General features: G+C 49.0%; 1 long non-coding RNA gene across 1 annotated transcript; it reads left to right on the top strand.

Moving 5' to 3' along the window:
• Window positions 1-6,790: 6,790 nt before the first annotated feature.
• Window positions 6,791-8,900, top strand: LOC125907603 (uncharacterized). The gene is made up of 2 exons (XR_007452789.1): window positions 6,791-7,121; window positions 8,210-8,900. It is a non-coding gene; the product is annotated as an uncharacterized LOC125907603 (long non-coding RNA).
• The last annotated feature ends 3,590 nt before the right edge of the window (window positions 8,901-12,490 follow it).

Consider the following 12,490-nt stretch of genomic DNA (forward strand, 5'->3'; position numbering starts at 1 on the left):
AACGATCTCTCTGCACTGCATGGAACTCATTCGTAACCACCGTGACGGGAGACTTTGCTAGTACGCACGATACTCTGCGCATGTGTACATGTTTTACAACCCAGCCAACTTGAGCACCTAGGGGAAGTTGTGATGCCATCTGAACACCCACCGACTGATGCATTGAACGGCTAAAGTTGACCTTCAATCCGAACTGGCACTCTGCGGCGTGGAGGCAGTTGCGCGACCACTCCTATCCCAAACCAACAAAGCAAGGTGTATCCTACGTGCTCGGTACAAGCACACCACGACGGGACACATTGAACGGTTCAGCGATCTCTCTGCACTAGTGGAAGAACTCCAACGTGATACGGGAGACTTTGCTACAGCGGCTTCTCTGCACTTCTGGGCTACCACCTTGTGACGGGAGACATTGCTAGCGGTCACTCTGCACTAGTGATGGTACACCACCGTGATACGGGAGACATTGCTAACGGCCACTCTGCACAGGTGCCAATACCACCTTGTGACGGGAAACATTGCTAGGAACCGATCGGCATCTCTGCGCGATTACTTGACGCACACCCAACTAAGTCAACTGTTGGACTTTTTCGTAATCACGGCGGGACACATTGAACGAGCTCTAACGGATCTCTGCACGCATGGAACATGGTGGCGGGAATCATTGCTAGAACCGAACGGCGCCTCTGCGCGATGTACAAACAAGCTCAACAGGAACCTCGTATCGGCTGCCGAGCCGGAGCTCGAACAACTTGGACTTTCACCTCCAATTTATATCAACTCACCACTCCCCGAGGGATCCGCAGAATTGCTTCTGGGTCCCGTATCGTTATTTGCGATTCGTGTTTGCATTACACTACATTGAACTATTCCAACTTGTTTATCCGCATGGCGAACATTTGCTGCATTGAACATTAAAGTTCCACTTCGCTCTCCCCTACGTGGGTCTGAGCTTCACTCTCAGGGAAAAAATATGCCACATTGGTTAGGGAAACCCGGTTTCATCACGCTATGTGCCCTGCACCACCAGCTTAGCGTGAATGCTTCGAGTTTCCCTAAGAAGTTCGATTGGTCTTGCAGAGTTTAAAGACAACGAAGCTTAGTTTCAAGCAATGATATAATATACGCGTATTAAAACCCTTAACTGTTACAACTTTTATGCTTGAAACCATCGCAACGAAGTCTTTGGGTCCGTAGACCCGTGATGTACTGCTCCAGGAAACGTTTTGAAAGAGTGGAAACTCAAAATCATAGGTTAAGATCATCGGCAGAACTCACCAGACACCACTTTTGCTTCATAAGTTCGGCCTATAGTCATATGACGATTTTCATCGGGGAGGGGACGTATGACCCAAACGGGGGCTTATATGACCCACGGACACTGCAAACCATGCTCCTACGACTAAATAGAGGTTAAAACTACGATTTGGTGAAATCTTCATTTTTGACCTCGGAGCAAGGTACCTTCCCTATAGTAGGCAATGAGTAAATGATCATAATCCCAGGAGGGCAAAAAATGGGAACCCGAGAGGAAAGCGCTGTTGGCGCGCCTAAGCTAGTGGCCCGTAGAGTAAAAAGGGTACCCCCAACAAAGTTGTCGTTTCACGTTCTGGTTGCACTTTTCATCATCTAGGGTGCGTTCCTGACACGTTTTGAGGGGTTTTAGCAAAAAAAATTTTTCGACTACTCGAGCTCTCTGGCCCATTCGGTGCACATTTTTGAAAAAAGCTAGGGAGCTGCCCCTAGGTTCGGGGTGTCACAAAATGTTGAAAAGTGGTCGAAAAACCACTATCCAGAATCGGATGTAGAATCGTTAGACGAACTTAAAATTGTTCTACGACACCCATCTGCGACGTTTAGTATTCGAGATATGGCCCGTCCTAGGTCTGACCGAGCAATTTTTGTTCCGCGCACTGTGTGCACCGTACACTTTGATGTTTGTATGAAAAAGTACCCTACCTAGGGACGCGTAGAGCAAATTTGTACCCCCGGGCATGTTGTCGATTGACATTCTGGTTGCACTTTTCATCATCTAGGGTGCGTTCCTGACACGTTTTGAGGGGTTTTAGCAAAAAAAAATTTTTCGACTACTCGAGCTCTCTGGCCCGTTCGGTGCACATTTTTGAAAAAAGCTAGGGAGCAGCCCCTAGGTTCGGGGTGTCACAAAATGTTGAAAAGTGGTCGAAAAACCACTATCCAGAATTGGATGTAGAATCGTTAGACGAACTTAAAATTGTTCTACGACACCCATCTGCGACGTTTAGTATTCGAGATATGGCCCGTCCTAGGTCTGACCGAGCAATTTTTGTTCCGCGCACTGTGTGCACCGTACACTTTGATGTTTGTATGAAAAAGTACCCTACCTAGGGACGCGTAGAGCAAATTTGTACCCCCGGGCATGTTGTCGATTGACATTCTGGTTGCACTTTTCATCATCTAGGGTGCGTTCCTGACACGTTTTGAGGGGTTTTAGCAAAAAAAAATTTTTCGACTACTCGAGCTCTCTGGCCCGTTCGGTGCACATTTTTGAAAAAAGCTAGGGAGCTGCCCCTAGGTTCGGGGTGTCACAAAATGTTGAAAAGTGGTCGAAAAACCACTATCCAGAATCGGATGTAGAATCATTAGACGAACTTAAAATTGTTCTACGACACCCATCTGCGACGTTTAGTATTCGAGATATGGCCCGTCCTAGGTCTGACCGAGCAATTTTTGTTCCGCGCACTGTGTGCACCGTACACTTTGATGTTTGTATGAAAAAGTACCCTACCTAGGGACGCGTAGAGCAAATTTGTACCCCCGGGCATGTTGTCGATTGACATTCTGGTTGCACTTTTCATCATCTAGGGTGCGTTCCTGACACGTTTTGAGGGGTTTTAGCAAAAAAAAATTTTTCGACTACTCGAGCTCTCTGGCCCGTTCGGTGCACATTTTTGAAAAAAGCTAGGGAGCTGCCCCTAGGTTCGGGGTGTCACAAAATGTTGAAAAGTGGTCGAAAAACCACTATCCAGAATCGGATGTAGAATCGTTAGACGAACTTAAAATTGTTCTACGACACCCATCTGCGACGTTTAGTATTCGAGATATAGCACTTTGTAGGTCTGACCGAGCAATTTTGTACTGAAATGTATGGTGAACATGTAATTCATTAAATAACATTGACTTGCATCGTGCCCTACTTCATCGGCACAGCTGTTATTGACTATCTTTAGTGGAAATGGATTGAGTTTGACCATTTTAAGCACATTTCCTATGCCGTGCACCAACATTGTGTACCGATCAGGGAAAGTACGCTACGTACGCGTTCATGGATGTCGATGTTGGTACAAGTTGCCTTTCGGGATAGCCGTGCACCAAAACTGTGTACCGATCAGGGAAAGTACAAGACGGAGGGTGCAGCTCGAGCGTACGCGTTCATAGATGTCGATGTTGGTACACTTGCACCAAAATTGTGTACCAATCAGGGAAAGTACAACACGGAGGGCGCAGCCCGGGCGTACGCAATCATGGATGTCCATGTTGATACAATCTACGTGTACGTACCTAGTTTTTGTAGGAAAAGTTGCAATTAAGTGCTTGTATGCTTAAAATGCTCATCTCAACCGGTCACCTTTTGGCTTGCCCTTTTATAACAGAAACCTAGAAAGATACTCGAGATTTTTGTGTTTTTCCATTCGCCCGGGACGACGAAATGAGCTATGTGCACATCGTGCAGAAAATTGTCTTCGCCACGCATGTTTTTGTCCATCCACTCATATAATCACCCGCATTTGTGTTCAACACGGACGGCGCAGCCCGAGCGAACGCGTTAATGTTTATGTTTGTACACACTGCTTGTACGATTCTAGGATTTGGTAATTGCGTCACAGTGCCCGACCGTCGCGGACACCATTCTTGGACAGAAGTCCTAGTACGTAGAGTACTTTCCCTAGGTATGTGCTCGTTCGTGACCATCGTTGCGTGCTTACGGACACGCTTGGGTATGTTTACCATACAAGGTTTACTAGGGAAACCTGGGAAGGACGCTTGCCCTCCCGTCGCGGACACCATTCTTGGAAAGAAGTCCTAGTACGTAGCGTTCCTTATTTTACTTGATCAGTTTGTAATGCATTCGCTTTGTTCCATCGACTTCTGCTACTGCTCACTAAGGGGTGTTCGTTTGCGATGTGTACGATAAGCAACTGTCTATCGTAACCAGCAGTTAATCAACACTTTTTACCCAAGTCATAGCAACATAGAGTACTTTTCCTAATCGGTACACAATTTTGGTGCTCCTCTAACCTCGCCGGCACTTTATCGTTACGTTTTGTGCACAACCTAGGGACGTGGTGTAAGTTTCATGATTTTTATGTTTGATTCGGTTTATTATGATTGAAAACTACGCTACGTCCCAGAAATTTGAACTCGACTACTTCCTCCATGTGGCGCCAAAAGCTACTGGGCAACGCCTAGCTAATGCCCCATTTGTACTTCAATTTGCATAATCAATTTTGAAAAATACGCTAAGTCCCAGAAATCTGAACTCGAATACTTTTGCCACGTGGCGCCAAAAGCTACTGAGAAACGCCTAGCCTTTTACCCATTTATAATTTAGTTTTCGTTATAAGTTTTGAACAATACGCAAAGTTCCAAGAATCTGAACTCGAGTACTTTTTACATGTGCCGCCAAAAGCTACTGAGCAACGCCTAGGTTGATACATTTTTGGTACATGGAGTGTATGCATGCAGGCGTACTGCCGTGCTAGACCGGAAAATCGAACTTGCTACTAGAACGTAAAGTAATTCCCCTAGATAGGTGCTTTTGCATGCCTCTGATCGACGACCATGCAACGTGCGACACGCGTAGCTAGGCTTCCCCAAACAAATTTCCTAGAATAGCACCAAATTGCACACTTTCAGGGGTATATTTTGGTACCGTGTACCGTGCATGGTACAAGTATCAGTAGCTCGTGCAATTTATTTTGCATCGTGTTGCGGTTGCTGGTGCGTCGGGATAGGAGTGTTTCGAGACTTTCGCCAAGCGTTGGTGCCATTTGGTGGATAATTAATGTTCTAGCCACAATAAACGTGCCACATAATGCCAATAAGGAAAAAGCCGTTTTCTAGGGACTTCCAGTCAAAATGTTTGCCATCAGCGCTTTCCTGTCGAGTTCAGGATCTGGGACTTAGCGTTTTTTTTTCACGATCCAATCCAACGACCAGATCGTGAATAAACAATACATACAACAGTGCATCCCTTTAAAGTAGGAAAAAGCCGAATTCTAGGGAGCTCCAGTCCAAAAGGTTGTCATCAGCGCTCTCCTCTCGAGTTCAAGATTTGGGACTTAGCGTTTTTTTCGCGATCCAGCCAAAAGACCAGATCGTGAAATAAACAATTAATATAACTGTACTAGTACATCCCTTCAACTGAAGCAAGTGCACCATACATGACCCGTACGCCAATCATCCATGCACATGACACGTCAACTAAGTCAACACATGACACAACTTGGACAACTGACGGGTAAGTAGGTCATCTCGTACACGACGACACATCGACCAAACCAGGTCAACACGTCACATGCACAAGACATCCTACTACCAAGGCCGACCACCTCGACACACAACGTGTTAACCGAACATGGTCTACAACACCATCATGTGCAAGGCAACCGGCCCAAACGGATCAACTTATACAACTTGTAACGAGCATGTGTGTAAGCTTACTGGTTTGGTCGGCACGTTTCTCACATCAAGACAATCAAGTCCAGAAGGAGGCACGCCGACAAGCTCACTAGTGTTACGTGTTCCGCTCCATACCGTGTCAAGTCACTCGTCTGACACGGAAGTAGCCAGCTCTTGTCCACTAGTGTTAAGGAACGGTCTCCAGACCAAGTCAAGTCACTCGTCTGACAAGGAAAGAGCACGCACCAAGCTTCACCAGAGCACGGTACCACGGTCCCCAGACCAAGATGGTTCGTTACGCCATCGAGGAAGGGGCACGCGATCCCTTGCTACACTCAACTAAGTACACTCTTGCTCTCACAAAAGTATCCCCTGTGTCGACGTGGTCCCCAGACCAAGACGAGCTTGCGCACATCGAGGAAGGGGCACACGGACAAACCACCAAGCATGGGTCGCCTGAGAGGATCGATGCGAACGCATCTCTACAACTCGCAGCTCCCAGCCTGAAGTCCCGTCGTTTGCGGGCGGTTGATAGGTGTCGAAACTAGGTATATCCACGTTGGGCAGAGCTCAAGCCAACGGCGTTCCCAGTTACGGTACTAACACGTGCAGCGAACTCCACTCGTTGCGGCCTAGGTATAGCGGGATGAGACGCCGGGCTGCAGACGCAGACTCCAACGGATCTCAGAGGGTTGTTAGGCCCGCTAGCTTCCGAACACCTAATGGGTTTGAGAAGCGCTATCAGCTCGGATTGGCTACGACCTTAGAGGCGTTCAGGCATAATCCAGCGGACGTAGCGTCATACCAAAGTCCGGTCGGACTAGTATTGAGCCAGTGGTCCGTACCTGTGGTTCCTCTCGTACTGCACAGGAATTCCGTTAAGATAGCGACTATAAGCACACACCAGTAGGGTAAAACTAACCTGTCTCACGACGGTCTAAACCCAGCTCACGTTCCCTTGAAAGGGTGAACAATCCTACGCTTGGTGAATTTTGCTTCACAATGATAGGAAGAGCCGACATCGAAGGATCAAAAAGCCACGTCGCTATGAACGCTTGGCGGCCACAAGCCAGTTATCCCTGTGTAGTGTCAAACGTGAGGTCGTACTGTACCGACAGGTTGTGTTTGGGCTCCGAAAAAAGGACTTAAAAACAGTGCAAAATCGTCGTTAATCGACTTTAATAGTGTGAAAAACGTGCTCAGGGCACCTGATTTACCCTTTAAGAGCGTTATCAAGTGTTTTTAAGGCGAAAATTCAACAAAAATCGTGCATTTGTGTTTGTTGCCTATGAACCCCCCACCATGTGTTTGTGTGACATGGTGTAAAAGCAGAAAATCGAAAAAAGTGCCCAAAAAGTGCCAGAATTGCACGATTTTAGTGTAAACAGTGCATCTGAGCACGAAAAAAGGTGTTAAGAAGTGATCCGCGCATGAAAAAACCACAAAATTGTGAAAAAAAAGTTTTGCGTCATCCAGCCCATACTGGGCCAAGTAATCGCCGGATCTGTGTTTTCAGCGATATAATTTGCCCAGATTCTCGCCGGGTGTGGTTTTTAAGGCCATCGGGCGGCCAAAGAACGTTCATCCAGTGAAAACCGATCGAAAATCGGCCGTTTTGTGACCGAAAAAAGTGAAGTAATATTTAATATTATTCGGTGAACAAATTTACGAAAATTCGGTTCCAGGTGAAATTGGGTGAAATTGGGTGGGTTGACTGTACGGCCCCTGACGGCCCCTGAGTTAAGGTGCCGTTACACGAGTAACCATAGTTTAGGTGACCATCGACGTGCGGAAAATTTTTGTGACATCGGCCTATTGCGAATGCTCACCGTGTGTTTGTGTGACGTGGTGCAAAAGAAGAAATTCGAAAAAAGTGCCCAAAATGTGCCTGAGTTGCACTATTTTAGTGTAAACAGTGCATCTGAGCACGAAAAAAGGTGTTAAGAAGTGATCCGCGCATGAAAAAACCACAAAATTGTGAAAATAGTTTTGCGTCATCCAGCCCATACTGGGCCAAGTAATCGCCGGATCTCTGTTTGCAGGGATATAATTTGCCCAGATTCTCGCCGGGTGTGGTTTTTAAGGCCATCGGGTGGCCAAAGAACGTTCATCCAGTGAAAACCGATCGAAAATCGGCTGTTTGTGACCGAAAAAAAGTGAAATAATATTTAATATTATTCGGTGAACAAATTTACGAAAATTCGGTTCCAGGTGAAATTGGGTGGGTTGACTGTACGGCCCCTGACGGCCCCTGAGTTAGGCATTGGTTGTCAAACGGCCTGACAGCTCGGACGGACCGATCGTTAAGGTGCCGTTACACGAGTAACCATAGTTTAGGTGACCATCGACGGGCGGAAAATGTTTGTGACATCGGCCTATTGCGAATGCTCACCGTGTGTTTGTGTGACGTGGTGCTAAAGAAGAAATTCGAAAAGTGCCCAAAATGTGCCTGAGTTGCACTATTTTAGTGTAAACAGTGCATCTGAGCACGAAAAAAGGTGTAAAGAAGTGATCCGCGCATGAAAAAACCACAAAATTGTGAAAAAAGTTTTGCGTCATCCAGCCCATACTGGGCCAAGGTTTCGCCGGATCTCTGTTTTCAGCGATATAATTTGCCCAGATTCTCGCCGGGTGCGGTTTTTAAGGCCAGCGGGTGGCCAAAGAACGTTCATCCAGTGAAAACCGATCGAAAATCGCCCGTTCTGTGACCGAAAAAAGTGAAATAATATTTAATATTATTCGGGGAACAAATTTATGAAAATTCGGTTCCGGGTGAAATTGGGTGGGTTGACTGTACGGCCCCTGACGGACCGATTGTTAAGGTGCCGTTACACGAGTAACCATAGTTTAGGTGACCATAGACGTGCAGAAAATTTTTGTTTTTTTTGTGACATCTGCCAATTGCGAATACTCACCGTGTGCTTGTGCGACGTGGTGCAAAAACAGAAATTCGAAAAAAGTGCCCAAAATGTGCCTGAGTTGCACTATTTTAGTGTAAACAGTGTATCTGAGCACGAAAAAAGGTGTGACATCAGTTTGACAGCTAAGCAGGGGAATTTCAAAGTGGCATAACTTCGGCACCCGCCAAGCTACCCCGACGGGAAAGTGTTGCCTGTGGAAGCGGTATCGAAATCTTTCAGGGCAGGGTGAAATATTTCACTTTGGAAATATTTCACATTTTGGATTTTTTTTTTTTTTTTTTTTTTTTTTTTTTTTTTTTTTTTTTTTTTTTTTTTTTTTTTCAAAAAAAAAAACCATCTTCCATGTGCGCGGGCGTCAGGCAGAGTGCGTCGGGCTGCCATCAAACCCTCAAGTAGGTGCGCGTTTGTGAAAGCGGCCCTGAAATCTTTCAGGGAGGGTGAAATATTTCTCTTTTGAAATATTTCAAAATTTGAAATTTTTCAACATTTCAAAAATCCGTTCTCCATCGGTTTTCTTGACGAACCTAAAACCGGGGGTCGGTTTCTGACGCCTCGTTGGCGAGAGTGCGGGCGTTAGGCATAGTGCGTCGGGCTGCCAACAAACCCTCAAGTAGGTGCGCGCAACGTTGAAACCAACATGTCGGGGCTGGGCGGTGATGCCCATCCCCAAGGGAGCTCGGGACGAGTACTTCGCCCGAGGGCTCGATCGGTGTCCCTCAACCGGGTCGACGCATTAAAAGTGTCTGACTCAACACCGGTGGAGCCACCACCCACCGCAGGCATCGTCTACTTGAGTGATGATGAAGAAGAATTGAACTGCACGATCCTCGCGGGCCCGTCGGGATTAGCAGTTCCACCAATGGGGAAGGTGCCATTGGTAGTGCTGGACAAGTTGCCCAGCCAGAGTCAACAGCGCGAGGAGATGACGGTACCGGCCACCTCAACACCAAAGGCTGGTAAGTGTTCTTCTGCTGAACCATCTCTCTCAGAGATGAACGAGAGCTTGAAGCTCCTGGCCATGCAGGTTGCTCAGCTCTCAAAGGAGCTTAGCCTCTGCCGTAAGGAGCTCCAGGGAAGTTTGATGAAAAATGCGGCGCTTGAACGGGAGCTCGAAACGTACAGGATGGGCGCCCGTTCGGTCATCGAGCTGCAGCAGCAAGCAGCAGCAGCCCCAATGATGACAGCCCAGGGAGCCCACAGCTCTCGCAACCGTCGCGGTCGCCAAGGACCACAGCAGCAGGAGCAGCGGCAGCAGCAGCAACAGCATCAGCAGCGGGAACAGCAGCAGCAGCAGCAGCAGCAGCAGCAGCAGCAGCAGCAACAACAACAGCAGCAGCGGAACCAGCAGCGTGAATGGCAGCAGCAGCAGCAGCAGCAGCAGCATCAACAGCGAGAACAGCAGCAGCAGCAACGGGTGCAGCAACAGAATCAGCAGCACCAACGTCAGCAGCAGCAGCAGCAGCAGCAGCGGCAACAGCAACAGCAGCAGGAGCAGCAAGAATTATGGACGACGGTAGTGCGCCGCCGTCAAAATACACAGCAGCAGCAGCAGTCTAACCAACCGCAGCAACAACAACAGCAGACTGGGCGGTATCAGCCGCCGCAAATGAGGCAGCAGCTACAGCAGCAACAGCAGCAACGACAGCCACAGCGATATGTGGTCGCAGGCTTGTCGCAACAGCAGCAGCAGCAGCATCAACAGCAGCAGCAGAAGCGTAAGCGTCCTAAGCCCGAACTGATAGAGATCTCTCCTGGTCAGAACGAGACTTTCGAGAGCGTCTCCTTGAAAATCCGTAAAGCCGTTGACGATAATGGCACACATAAGGAGTTAAAGGATTTCATCATCATGGGCCGGCGCACAGATAAGGCGTTGCTACGACTGACGCTTGCTAGATCCGCAAACGCGACCTTAATTCTCCAGCAGATCCGAACGATCATCGGCGAGGCTGGAACTTGTCGACACGTGACGGAAATGGCGGCCTTGGTAGTAAACGACATCGACCCCCTAGCCAAGGAGGAAGAGCTTACAGCTCTCCTTGAAAACAAGATCGAGGGTGGGGCAGGCATCGTCTCAACGAGCATTAGGACAATGCCGGATGGCACCCAGCGGGCACGCGTCCGTCTGCCAGCCAAGGCCGCCAAAGCGCTGGATGGTACGAAGCTTCGCTTGGGCTTCTGCATTTCCAGAGTGAAGATGGCTCCTCCAACACCCAAAGAGCATCTTCGCTGCTACCGATGCCTTGAGCACGGCCACAACGCCCGCGATTGTCGGTCACCTGTAGACCGACAAAATGTTTGCATCCGTTGCGGACAGGAAGGTCACAAGGCTGGTACATGCATGGAAGAAATACGCTGCGGCAAATGCGATGGCCCCCATGTTATCGGGGACCGGACATGCGATCGGTCGGCCACCCAATGACGCAGCTAAAAGTCCTCCAAGTGAACCTGGGTGGAGGCAGGATCGCCCAAGATCTGGTCCTGCAAACCGCCCGACAAATGGAAGTGGACGTGCTGGTTCTTTCCCACACGTATCGACCACCCGAGAACAACCCAAGATGGGCAGTTGATGCCTCCAAAAAGGTGGCAGTCGTGGCCACAGGACGATACCCTCTACAAGGACAATGGAGCAGTGATGTTCCAGGCCTTATAGCTGCCAAGGTGGGTGGCATCACCTTCCTAAGCTGCTACGCGCCACCCAGCCTGTCGCGGGAAGGATTTGCGGAATTCGTTGAAGCAATTGAATTGGAAGCCCAATCCCACCCTCAGGTAGTAGTTGCCGGAGACTTTAACGCTTGGCATGAGGAGTGGGGAAGCCGACGCAGCAATGAGCGTGGGGAAGTACTGCTCGAGGCGTCCCAGCAATTGGGCCTGCTGCTGATGAATCGAGGGAATGTGGCAACCTTTGTTGGAAACGGTGTGGCGACTGCCAGCGTTGTCGACGTGACCTTCGCCAGCTCGTCCATAGCTCAGCCGAGCACTTGGTTGGTAAGAAACACGGACACGCGATCTGACCATAGGTATATCACCTATTCGGTAGGCCCAGCGTCAGCAGACCAGCAGCGTAACCAAGGACAGTCACGTCAACGGGGCCAGCGAGAGCGTTTTCAACATGCAGGCACGCGATTTAAGACGAAACAGTTCTCGAAAGAGAATTTTCTGGCCACGCTACATGGCGAGGGATTCCGAGAGAAGGCAGTCAATCACCAGGGAATGATCTCGGCAATGATATCGGCCTGCGAGAAAACCATGCAAAGGATGACGTCGTCTTTCCCCGAGCCTCATCGGGACGTTTACTGGTGGACGCCACTGATTGCTCTGCTTAGGCAGAACTGCGAGCAGACGAGAGATCGCATGCAGCAGACAAGTGATCTCCAGAACCGAAGTCTGGCTGCAGCCCAATACCGAACAGCTAAAGCTGAGCTGGATAGAGCTATACGTGCCAGCAAAAAGGCTGCCTTCCAGGAATTGATCGATGCTGCGGAGGAAAACGTTTTCGGAGCCGGGTACTTAGTAGTCCTCTCCCGTCTTCGCGGTGGAAGGGCCCCACCCGAGACGGAGAGAGCGAGGCTTGAAAGCATCGTTACAGAGCTTTTCCCGCAACATCCGCCCTTCAACTGGCCCAGCATCAGTTCCGAGGAAGAACAGGAACAGCCTGCAGACCAGCAGACTCCATGGACCCAAGTCACGATCCCGGAACTTCGTCTGATAGCTAGCACCATGCCGAACAAAAAAGCGCCGGGCCTTGACGGAATTCCGAACGCCGCTGTCAAGGCTGCAATCCTTGCGTACACGGACGTTTTCCAGGCGTTGTACCAAAGCTGTCTGGAAACGGCTACATTTCCAGCACCATGGAAACGACAGCGGTTGGTACTGCTCCCCAAGCCGGGGAAACCACCGGGTAGCAGCGG

Source organism: Anopheles coluzzii, assembly GCF_943734685.1.
Source record: "Anopheles coluzzii chromosome X unlocalized genomic scaffold, AcolN3 X_unloc_1, whole genome shotgun sequence".
Classification (NCBI taxonomy): Eukaryota; Metazoa; Arthropoda; class Insecta; order Diptera; family Culicidae; genus Anopheles; species Anopheles coluzzii.